Source organism: Heliangelus exortis, chromosome 5 (genome assembly GCF_036169615.1).
Source record: "Heliangelus exortis chromosome 5, bHelExo1.hap1, whole genome shotgun sequence".
In the NCBI taxonomy this organism is placed as follows: Eukaryota; Metazoa; Chordata; class Aves; order Apodiformes; family Trochilidae; genus Heliangelus; species Heliangelus exortis.
This window is the reverse complement of record NC_092426.1, coordinates 4433625-4445891: the sequence shown is the minus strand read 5'-3', so window position 1 is coordinate 4445891 and position 12267 is coordinate 4433625. Positions and strand designations below refer to the sequence as shown.

The 12267-nt window shown below is 47.2% G+C and overlaps 1 long non-coding RNA gene across 1 annotated transcript in view; it reads right to left on the bottom strand.

The window, feature by feature from the left end:
- The window catches only part of LOC139796693 (uncharacterized), a 58573-nt gene extending 48527 nt beyond the window's left edge, over positions 1 to 10046 (bottom strand). The window contains exons 1-2 of the long non-coding RNA XR_011726099.1: positions 9240 to 10046; positions 9035 to 9101 (exon numbers count right to left, since the gene is read on the bottom strand). This is a non-coding gene — a long non-coding RNA (uncharacterized lncRNA). The remainder of the gene's footprint in view (positions 1 to 9034; positions 9102 to 9239) is intronic.
- Between the last annotated feature and the right edge of the window lie 2221 nt (positions 10047 to 12267).

Here is a 12267-nt window from a genome sequence, read left to right as displayed (position 1 = left end):
CAGATGTGCAGCCACAGGAGTTTTGACACATCCTTTGGTGAAACCTGAGTGAAATTTTAGCACTTCTGGGGCCTCCTGTAGAGTTGTCCATTTGCCCATTTCTGAACAGGGCTCTAAACCACATTAATGGTGATTCCTCAAGGACTGTGGGAATGTCACTTGAAATTCCTTCTCTGGAAGATGCTGGGAATGTTATTTCCTTGGAATTTGAAGACAGGCAATAAGAAGCCTGAGAAAGGGATGTTGTGTATTTGAGAAGGAGTTGAGGCACAGACCAGTCCTTCCTCAAGCTCTTTGCTTCATTTACAGGACAGTTCCCCCCTTGCAAAATGGAGAAAAAACATCCCTATAGCAATCCAGCTGTGGCATGAATTAACTCATTATAGCTGGCAAGGTGGTAAAATGAAAGCTTAATTTCACAATAATCATTTAAGCATCAATTAATATACAGAATAATAGCCAGAGCTTCATTCTGCACAAGGTTCTCTTACCAGCTCACCCATAAATTGCTAACAGGACCTTATTTTACAATCTGTAACATCCTTTTCAACATTTTTCTCAAGTTATATTTCTGGAAATCATTTTGCTATTTCCATCCCAGGATGATTTTGCCTTCAAGTTTTGGAGCTCTGCACAAGTTTGAGGAAATGTCCACTTTTAAAGCAAAAAAATGTGCAAACTTCCCAGGCTCAGGGCTACAAGATGAAAACCACCCCTGTGGGACTGGGAAGAGGCTCATTTCTCTCAGCAATATTTTCCCTCAAATGGAGGCCCACTTGGGCTGCAAAATTACCTCTTTTGCCTGGGAAAGAGCTTGCACTTCACTAAATGGACTTGGATTTGGAATTTTAATGCATGCAAAAAATCTGGAGTGCTGAAAGTCCTGTGTTTCATTGATAATAATTTATACATCTCACATTCTTCAGGGGGAAATACACCCAGATGTGTTTGTATCAGGTTTTGGTTTGGTTTGGAGGGTTTTTTTGTGTCTAATAGGTTTTATATATTAACTGCTATACAAATTAATCCAAGCACAGAGGTTGAAGCTATCTACAGTGCAAAAGGATAGCAGGGAATAAAATATTTTGTAAAAAAAAATGCAGTCTAGCTTAAAAATCCTCAGTAATGTGAACGGAATTGGCCTTCTTCCTTTTGTAGTGTTTCTTTAATAAAAGAACAGCAGTAAGTTAAAGGGAGTTGGGCAATTCTACCATTATACTGTAAAATGCATTTCTTGATAATTCTTATGTCAAAAAGTGTTGGAAAGCTGCATTTCAACAAAAATATTTAAATTGCTGACATAGCAATTTAAAATCTGCCTGGAGAACTGGAGCAGGACAAGGCAGAGCATTGGTCATGTTTCTTGTCCTTAAATGAAACCCTATGACCAGTCCCACTCCCACACCCCCCCCCCTTACCATAGCAAACTTCAGACAAAAGAGGATATTTTATCCACCATCTCCTCTACACCTCATCCTAATGGCTCTGGGTTTACACATAGGAAAAGAAGAACCTCAGGGCTTGGAGGAAAATCTCCAGGTTTCATCCATAGATTCAGCACAAAATACACAAAATTCACCCAGCAAGAATATGCTTCAGGTGACCAATCCACCTCAGAAGGATCTTGATCTCACTAACTGGGTTATTTAATGTCTAATATTATGTTAATCAAGGTGCCACATCACCTGAGACAGCCACATCACTGCTCCAGCTAAACACCAAGAAGCCACCACGGTGAGCACAGGAAAATCCACGGGCAGGTTTGTGTTATTTACAGACTCCTGAATTTTTTGGATGCTTTAACAGGGGCATCACCTTAGACCAGGAAGGAGCTGAAGAACTGCCCCTCACTGGTTAGACCAGCTCAGCTGCAATCTGTTGCCTAAATACAGGTGTACAGTGTCACCTGAGATGTCCCCAGGTGTCCCAGCTGCTGAGCCAGGGGGACACAGATCTCCAAGTCCTCAGCCAGACCCCCCCTTTGCCCTGTGGGTATCTCAGGGACATCTCAGCTGCTCCTGACAACCGTGTTGAGGCAGAGCTGAACCCGTGTACCACAGCATCATGTGGGGATGGGTAAGAAATGACCAAAAAAAAAAAAAAAAAAAAAAAATCCACCCAGGTGGCATTTCTATGCTTACCTAAAACCTTTCACCAAAAGAGCCTCATCAAAGTGTTGATCAGCAAATGCAGAGAAAAAAGAGGGTTATTTTTTTTTTCTTCCAGACAACCTGTTGCTACCAGATACACCTGCCCCAGCACTAAGAAAATAAACACGGGAGGCAGGCACACTTCCACAGGAAATCCTGACCTGCCTGCTTCAAGTTCCAGCTTCCCAGGGACAAGCACAACCCAGCAAGACAAGCACAACCCAGCAGATCACTTACGTCCCCCTCTCGGGGTCAGGCTTGAGAGAAAACCAGGAGACAGCCCCCAGCATCCCGGTCTCCAGAGAGGAAAAGGAAAGCTCCAGAAAATCCTATTTCCCCCACACACACACTCAAAAATCCCCTCGCAAGGAGCAGGAGCGGGAGAGGGGGAGCGGTGGGGAAGAGGAGGGGAAGATGAGAAGGAGGAGGTGGGCATGGAGTTGTCCCAAGGGACTCGGGTCCTCCCATCCCATTAAGCCCGCGGGCAGATCCGCTGGGGCTCTGGGAGCAGGCTGGGGAGGGAGATGAAAGATTCCTGGAAGGAATCAGGTGCAGAGGGTGGGCAGATGCTGCTAAAGAGCAAAGAGAGCCGGTCAGGCTCATTTGTCTGGAAGGGAACCAGCAGGAACTTTCTTTTTATCTCCGACTGCCGATGTTAGGGTAGTTCCTAAAGGCCACAGACGGTTTGGACCCCACTGCTCTGCCTCTCCCTGCCTGCACAAGGAAGGAAATTGCACAGTTTATTTTATTTTTTTTTTTTTCCGCAGGTAAAAAAATCCCCCCAGCTGGGCTGGCTACGGACCTGCTAACTCCTCTCTGCCTGCAGGACCCTGCAGTGGGGTTCTGCTTCTCTCAGCAGAAGATGATCTTTGAGGTCCCTCCTGACCCAACCCATTCTATGATGACTCTGTCTTTGGTCCCTTTGTCCAGGTGAAGATGTCCTGGGTGTTTCTCATCCAAATCAAGGCTCTCCCGGAGCCGTTCCTGCCTGCCTGCCCTGGCTGCTGCCTGGCTCTGCCTGAGGATTAGCCATGCTCCACCTGCTCTGCCTGGGATTTAATGGGGCACCCCCTTGCCAGGAGGGGTGTACGGGGCACGGACCCGTCTGTCTGTCTGTCTGCCTGTCTGTCTGTCTGTCTGCCTGGGGATTAGCGTGGCCCCTCCTGGGCTGTCCCCAGCTCTGCTCACCAGGGTGGACCCAGCTTCAGCAGCTCTCATCTGTGGGAGCTGGTGGGTTACAGATGTCTGTCCTTCTGTCTGTCTGTCTGTCTGTCTGGGAGTTATGGATGGGTGCTGCTCTGCCTATGCCACCATCGTGTCTGTCTGTCTGTCCAGGAGGGAAGCCACACACTGTCGTGTCTGTCTGTGGAGGGATGCTGGGCACAGCCTTGTCCGTCTGTCTGTCTGTCTGTCTGTGAGGGGATGCTCAGCAGTGCCCTGTCCATCTTTCTGTCAACGAGGGGATGACAGGTATTGCCATCTCTCTGTCTAGGAGAGGATACTGGGCACAGCCGGGTGTGTCTGTCTGTCTGTCTGTCTGTGAGAAGAGGCCAGGCATTGCCATGTCTATCTGTCCAGGAGAGACACACTGGGCACAGCCCTGTCCGTCTGTCTGTCCAGGGTAGGGGTGTGTGGAACGCTGAGCACAGCCAGGTCCGTCTGTCTGTCTGTCTGTCTGTCTGTAAGAAGAGGCTGGGCATTGCCATGTCTATCTGTCCAGGAGGGGATGCTGAGCACAGCCCTGCCCGTCTGTCTGTCCAGGGGCGGATGCTGAGCACAGCCCTGTCTGTCTGTCTGTCCAAGAGGGGATGCTGACTACAACCCTCTCTGTATGTCTGTCCAGAGGGGATGCTGAGCACAGCTCTGTCCGTCTGTCTATCCAGGAGGGGTGCTGAGCACAGCTCTGTCCGTCTGTCTATCCAGGAGGGGTGCTGGGCACAACCCTGTCCGTCTGTCTGTCTGTAAGAAGAGGCTGGGCATTGCCATGTCTATCTGTCCAGGAGGGGATGCTGAGCACAACCCTGTCCGTCTGTCTGTCCAGGAGGGGATGCTGAGCACAGCTCTGTCCTCCTGGGCCCCGCCGTGCCCGGTGCGAGGCCACCCGACCCCCTCCCCGGGGGGCGGCAGCTGCGGCGGCCGCAGGGGCGGGGGGTGCCGAGGCGGGGAGGGGCGGCAGTCGCCCCCCGCCCCCCTCATCCCCACCTTCCTCTCCTCCCCCCGGTGGAGATTAAACACTGCTGGAGGGGGGATGGCCGAGATTAGGCCTGGGGGCACCGTGGGGGGGGGGGCTATGGGAGGGTGGAGCCCGCCCCTCCAGGCAGCCACCGTCCGCATTGTCCGCACCGGGCACAAAACACCGACAAAAACCACAGAACACCCCCCAAAAAATTATTTTTAACCAGAGGAGGCGGTTGAGCGGGACGCACATCACCCCCCCACGCTACCTTCGCCGGGGTTGGGGATACGGGAAGCCGGTGGGGAATCTCCCCCCTCCTTCCCACCCCAAAATAACCCCCCCAGGCGTCATCCCCCCGGTTCCGGGCTCTGCTTTTCCTTCGGCTCGGTGCGAGACAAAGATCTGCGGGAAAGTTGCCCGCGGGGATAGCGCTGGTGGGGAAAAGCATTTTGCGGGATGGGGGTGGGTTTATATTAAAAAAAAAAAAAAAAAAAATTACGACCGTTTTTTATTTAGGAGAAATTGCGCAGCTTTGGTTTAACTATTAATAATAATAATAATAATTTCCAATTATCAAATCGTATTCGCTTCCCCTGGAAGGGTTCGCGCAGGACTTGGTTGAAGTGGGTGAAGGGCGCGCACCGCACCGCTCCGCACCCCTTCCCCCCGTGTTCCTCTCCGCTCCCGCGGAACCACGGGCTGAGCGGGATTTTACGCACCGGGACCTCTTGAGGAAGAGGAAAACTCCGAAAAACAGCAAAGCAAACCCAACGTTCGGGGTGAATCCCCTTTTATCAGCAAATCAGTGAAATGAAAGTTCCATTTTTTAATTCTTTTTTGGTTTTGTGGGTTTGTTGTTTTTTTTTTTTTAAACCCAGAGAAATGCCTGAAGCGAAAGCGAACGCGGGTACTTGGCAGCGCTGGAAAAGGAGCGGGGATGAGGGGGGGTGTTGAGGGTGAGGAGGGGGAGGAAAGGACTTTTCCCTTGGCTGTGGGGCAGGGATTCGTTTGCAAACTCCAATTTAACCGCTCCCACCGCTCCGCATTGTCATGGTCTTAAAACATCCTGGCTTGGGCAGCTCTTCGAGGAAAAAAAAAAAAAAAAAAAAAAAAAGTCCCTTTAAAAGCAGGCGCCGGGGGCCCGGCTTTATTTGTCTGAAAGTTCTTTGGGTTTGTGCTGCCATCAGAAACAAACAAATAAATAAATAAATTGTAATGACGATAATGAGAGAGGGGAAAAAGGTATAGGAAAAGGGGAAGGAGGGTGCTGCTAGGTGCTACCCGGTGGAGAGGAGGAGGTGATGCTGCGGGTGCTGCCGGAGAAGGGGACGGATGAGCCGTGGCCGGGCAGGGCGGAGGGGACACGGGGGCATCTCCCTCCCCCCCTTCCCCGTCCCTTCTTCACCCCTCCCCACTTCTCAGGTACGAGCACTTCCACTGACATTGATGTAACGACATTAGAGTTAATGGCAGCAGCCTGGTCCTCATTATTAATTGTCTTTGTGTTTGGATAAAGTATGTAATCTTCTCCTCAACCACACCATTAAAATAGGTTGCCTTTTCAATTAAGAACTGTCTTGAGCACAGCAGTCAATTTTCCTAATGAAGATGCATTATATTTTCACTTTTTTTTTTTTTTTTTTTTTTTTTTTTTTTTTTTTTTTAATAATGGGGAAATCCCACGTTTTCATTAGGCGTGATTACGGAGAAAGTACAAGAGGGGGTTTGACTAAACTAAATGTGTCCCGTATAGTGTATTAAACACCAGGCTTTTAAATAAATTGAAATTTCCTACAGATAAGACACGAGGTTGGGTACAAATACGGTCAGATTCGCTTCCTTTAGATTAAAAAAATGCCGAGCCTATTCTTTAAAACGCACTTATCAGACAGAAAATAGTGATTAAAACAACTACAGTCGACTCTTAGCTGCAATTACTCCGGGAAACTTTTCACTCAGCCCAGTTTGCTTACGTTAAACCTGAGGATGATGCTTTAAAATAGACTCGCCCTTGCTGCTAATGTGCAGCTTTGGGGAACAAATAGCACAGTTTAATCATGCAGAAACACACAGGAGCCAGAACAGTCTCACAATTAATTTACCAAAATAAACCCGAAGCTGCCTGCATTGTTTCATATTTAGTTTCCATTCCCCGCCTTCCCCTGGAGAGAAAAACCAACCCTGGTTCTTTCGAAAGCAGGAAGGTTGAGGGAGCTTTGGGGGAGTTGGGATTGTTCCTCTTTTCTTTTTCTTTCTTTTTTTCTTTGTTTTTAATACGTCGGAAAATAAATATTGCATCGCTCGAAAGCAAAGAGTTAATTTTACGTAATGTCATGATGTGAAACGCTTACAAAATAAAAGGAAAGAAAAACTTAAAAACACCCAAACAACGTGGGGGAAAAAGGGGAAAAAAAATTAAAGAAAAATAGGAGAGAGAAAAAAAAAAAAAAAAGGAAGAAGAAAAAGAAAAAAAACCACCCAGACACCAAAGTCTGATATTTGTGAGCCTGAGAAGCTGGAAGAGGTGTCTGGATATCATCGCTGTGTTGTAATTGTGGGATCTTTGTTACTGCCACAGCCGCACAACCCAGACCCGCACAGAAAATACCATGACACAGCTACAGTTTAGGAAAAGGAAAAAAAAAAAAAAAATAGCTGTAGTCTTCCGAGCTAGTTTTAAAGTCTCCACTATGAAAAATACCTGCCTGTGAGGGAGTATGAAGTTAGGCATAAGAGTAATTTCTTATTCACATGGTAACAACAGTTGGTTTCTGATCTTTTGCAAGTTTTCTGCATTTAGGCTTTGTTTGGGGGGGTGGTGGTGTTAATTTAGGGGGTTTCGGGTTTGTTTTTTTCTTAATGAACATTTGTTTCTCCACCAGCCAGTGGCTAAAGAAGATCTGGAAAGAATAGCAAAGAAGATTTTCGATTAAAACCTTAGCCCATCTCCACGGATTACTTTATATCGATTCCTATATATATGGCTGCAATTGATGGGCTCTAATTAAAAATCCAAAAAGGAGAGAGGGGGGGGAAGGAGGGGGGGGGGGGAAAGAGGCGAAAAAGTTCTTTCTGGGTCTTAATAAAAGGAGCTTTTCATATACGGGAAATAAAGGTTGTAAAAGGTTACAAACGAAAGACTAGTTTAAAGCTTCTCTGCGGTTTTCTTTTCTTCTTTCTTACAAAACCCCTTTTCTGGTTCTTTCTTTCTCCCCCCCCCCCCCTCCAACCCCCCAGCCCCCTCCCTCTCCTCTCTTTTTCCAACACCCCCCCCCCCCCCTCTCTTTTTTTTTTTTTCCCCGACTCCTTCATTTTTCCCAAGTTTGCCAACACGCAAGATACGGGACTGGAACCGTTATTTTAATATCTGGGTTGGGAGCTATAATCTGATTGCTGCAGAAAGCTGCTCATCAAGGTAACTTCATGGCCTGGAGAGAAAAATTATGTAAACTGCCAGTATTAGCGCCTTTCATCAACACACACACAGGGACACACAGACTCCCAGACACACACACACATCCCCCCCCTCCTTCCCCAGCCCCCCTGCCCCGGTCCCCGGGGGATTCCCTGCACCGTTCCCCTACGTGTGCAGCCCCCCACGCATCCCCCAAAGCCTTTCTTTTATTGTTTAATTTAATGCTGTTGATTTTTTTTCTCTATTTAAGGTTTGTTGGGGTTTTCTTATTGTTGTAGGTTTGGGTTTTTTTCTTTTTTTTTTTTTTTTTTTTTCGAGGGGGGTACGAATTCTTTCCCCCGGTACACAGAAAACCTTCTCTCAGGTACAAGCCCTGACCTCACTTTCCCTGCTCTCGGGGCAGCATTTTTAGGACTTGTCTGGCTCTTAGGTCGCCCCTAAATGCCTCCACCATCCCTCCCTACCCCTTCCCCCCGCCCCTTCCAATACCAATTATGAAACTTGGTTTCATCTAGGCGAAGATGCAAATTTAATATATATATTATTTTTTTCCTTCCCCAAAGGAGGTGACGGCTCCACCATCCCTCTCCCAGGCGCTTGGGAAAGGAGGGGGAATATTTCTTCTTTTCTTTTTTTTTTTTTTTTTTTTTTTTTTCTAAGCATTCCAGTATTTTAAAACGAATCCAACCAAGTGACGCTCGCACACCCAAAAAGGAGATTTTGGGGTAGGGAGGGGTAATCGAAAAAAGAAAAAAAAAAAAATTAAAAAAGCAGAAAGCCCTTGAAAAAAAAAATTAAAAAAACAACCCGCCATTGAATTGCAGATAAACTTCAAGGAAAGTATAGAATATTTTAACTAGACACAAATCCGATGAGGGAAAAGCTTAGAACTGAGCAGCATGCATCGCTTTCCGGAGCCGAGCAGAGATGCAAAGATGACAAATAATAAATCGCTTCATTTAGGGTTGGTGGGTTTTTTTTTGTTTTTTTGGTTTTTTTCCTTGCCTTAACTTTCACCCGACCTGAATAAATGATAATTTTTAGATTTCCCTCCTCCCCCTTCCCCCTTTGGTCAGAATATCCCAGGGCAGCAGCTCGGCGCGATGGTCCGGGGGAGCGATACACACGGCAACAAACCCACTCACGAATCGGTCGCGTTAGTGAGAAGAGTCGGAAATTCAAATCAGAGGAAGGAGAAGTGAAGGGGAAGAAAGAGAAGAGAAGAAACACAGCTATGCAGAGAGAGAAAATGGCTCTGTAAGACGATTGGCATCGGAAAGTTGGAGAACTTACTGAGAAGCAGAAGTTACAGTTTCTTTTCATCCCAGAAGCGGATTTTGGTTCTCTGAGCACAAAAGTTCTTAGAGGGCAAAAAAAAAAAAAAAAAAAAAAAAAGTAATAATAATAATAATTAAAAAAAAAAAAAAAAAAATCACACATCTCCACTCACTCCCCGGTAGCCCCAGCTTGTGTAGCTCTAGTCTGGCAGGGGCTGTACCTGCTCTGAAACGATTTCCAAATGGACCAGAAGAGACTGGAAAGTTTGCTGTTTTGTTTTGTTTAAGTCATTAAAAAAAAATAAAATAAAAATCGAGTTCGGACAGCCGCAACAATTCTTTTCAGTCTTTTGGGTTTTTGGGTTCTTTTTTTGGTTTTGGCTTTTTTTTTTTTTTTTTTTTGCAACTTTTCTCCGAGCTGCAGAAGGCTGAAGGCAGAGGCAGCTGCAAAATGTGTGCAGGATTGCTCCAGGATAGAAGGTTCCCCCTTTTCCCCCCTCTCCGATCCAATCTTTGCAAGAGCCATTCCGACACATTGCTAAGCTAAAGGGAAATTCTCTTTGATAAAGCGGTGTTCCCAGCTTCTGGGTTTTAAAACCTAAATCTATATTCAAATCTGGCTGAAGGTGTGTTCTGGGATTTATGAAAGCCTCTTAAAGGGGTAAATTTACCAAACCGTGACAAAATCATCACAATCTTACTTTAGACATCTGAAGTGGATGAGAATTTTAAAGAGACCCTTGTTTATTTAAGTAACACTGTCCATCTCTCCCACTTGTTTTATTGGCCGCGTGAATTATTCCCAACTTCTCAGGCCGGGGGAGGGCAGAGGGATGGGAAGGCTGGGATGGGATGTTCCTGCTGCTTCTGGCAGGCTGCAGGCAGGGCAGGGCAAAGCAGGGCAAAGCTCTGTCTGCCCGCTGCCCCACGGCCGGGAAGATGCAGGGATGGGAACAGCTCGGCTGGGCTGTGCTTCCCAACCTGTTCTCCCGGTTACTTTCTTTCAGGCACTCAATTTTATTTCTCTGCCTTGCTCAACCCTCCTCTGCCACAGCCCGGCTTCCTCCGGCCTCTAAACACCCCTTTCTTGCTTCTTGTTTATTTATTTTCCCTCTTGTATTTTTTATTATTATTATTTTTTCCCCCCCCCTCCTTTTTTTTTTTTTTTTTTTTAATTCTTCCCCCTTCACCCCCCTCACCCCCCCCACCCCCCCTCCCTTTTATTTTTAATCGATTTCGAAAATACCCTCCTGGTCAGGATACACGGGAAAGAATTATCTCTCTCATTCTTCCAAGGTGGATTAAGGTTATTAAATAATATGTGGGGGCGGGAGACGATGGCAAAGGCGGAGGGGGTGGGTAGGAGGGGGAGGGAAGGGTTCAATCGGGATATTTATTCCTGGTGCTCTGCTAAAGGAGAGGCTGAGGGGTGGCATGGCCGTATCGACAGGCGAGGAGGTGAGAGGGAAGGATTTGTCCAGCCCGGATCTCGGTGCAAGGGTTGGGGTGGAAGGATGCTGCAAAAAGATGGGGGGACTGCAGTCACCCCTGGCTTTTCTCCCTCCCTCCCCTCCCCCCAAAAAAACCCCACCCAAACCAAACAAAAAACCGCAAAAAAACAAAACCCCAAAATAAAACAAAACAAAACAAAACAAAACAACAAAAAAAACCACCACCAAAGTCTTCCATAAAAAGTCTCAAAGCTCTTGGGGGGAGGAAAAAAACCAACCCAACAACACAGTACCAAAAGAGAACTCCAAGAAGTTAAGGGGCCGGGGGTCCCTGGGGAGAGGTGCGGGGGTACCAAGTGGGGGTACCCTCGGATAGCAACTTCCCGTGAAGTCGTCTGGCCCAAAAAAATAATAATTAAAAAAGCGACTGAAGTGGGAGCGGCTCCGGCGGGCAGGGCTGCTTCTGTTCGAGGGGTTATTTTGCTTGTTTGTTTGTTTGTTTGTTTAATTTCCCCTCCTCTCCCCTCCCTCCTTCCCTTCTGCCCCCTCCTTCCTCCTCCTCCTCCTCCTCCTCTCAAGAAGGAAAAGAAAACCAAAACCAAACCCACCCAAGCACCCATCCCATCCCCGAGCATCCCAAACCTGCTCCTGCAAACCTCCAGCCCGGGCTGCACCGATAGCGCTAAAGTCCAAGGACAGCCACATTGAATCAGGCCCAGAGAAAGCCACAAAGAGGCGAATTAATTGCTATAACTTCATTAACATAGGTCACCCCATTAAAATGATCGAGCTGCCGCATTTTTTCCCCCATTGTCAGAAGTGAGGGAAGTGTGTGAGCGCTCCCTCCCTTCGACCTCAGCCGCCTCCGTCCTCCTGCCTTTTTGCCAAAAAAAAAAAAAAAAAAAAAAAAAAAAGCAAAAAAAAAAAAAAAAAAAAAGCTTCGTTTTCGGGTTTCTCTTAACCCGGGAGAAGTTGCTCGGGGAACGAGAGGTGCGAGAGGTTCCTCTCCGTGCCTGTCCCCGGTGAGGCCGGCTGGGATTTGCCTTCCTCGGCCCTCCCCTGAGTTTATTTCTATTAAAATATATCCACATCCCTAGATGAAAATCCCACGCAGTGCCTCTGCCTAAGTCCCGTTCTATACCAGCATCCGGAGATATCTTTAAAAAAATTAAATTAAAAATATATTTGTAGCTGCTATCTCCCCAGGTGACTACATTTCCCCTCACCTTTTGGCACCCTGGGTGGGGGAATGGAGGGTACGGGACATGGGGGACCCAGGTTAGGGGTACCCTGTCACCCCTCGGTCGGGGGGGTGTATAAGGAGGGGGTTTCCCTCCTTTGCTCCTGCGGGTTTCCACTCCCCCAGGTCCGTGCTGCTTAGCCAAGAGCTTCTGGCAGACTCCTTCGAAACCTCCCCCCCCTCCCCCGGCCTCCTTCCCAAATATTTACTTATATATTTTAATATCTTTTGTTGTTGTTATTATCATGCTCCCCTCCAGCTTTTGCTGACACCCCCTTTCCTCTCCTTCCCCGGGCAAGACGCTAACGCCATCGCCGCTTGTCCATCACGTTCATTTGTACAATGACTTCATAGGCTCCACTTCATAATGTATATTTTTAAACCGAGCAGGTTCTTTTAATGTATATTCTCGTGTCATTTCGGTGGCTGTTATTTCTCGCTTGATTGTCCCCCCGGTACAGCAGCGGCCTGTTTTTTCCTCCCCCTGTTGTGTGTTTTTATTATTTTCCCCCTGGCTTAGATGTGTCAATCACTCTCTCCCTGCCATTGGTTGGAGAG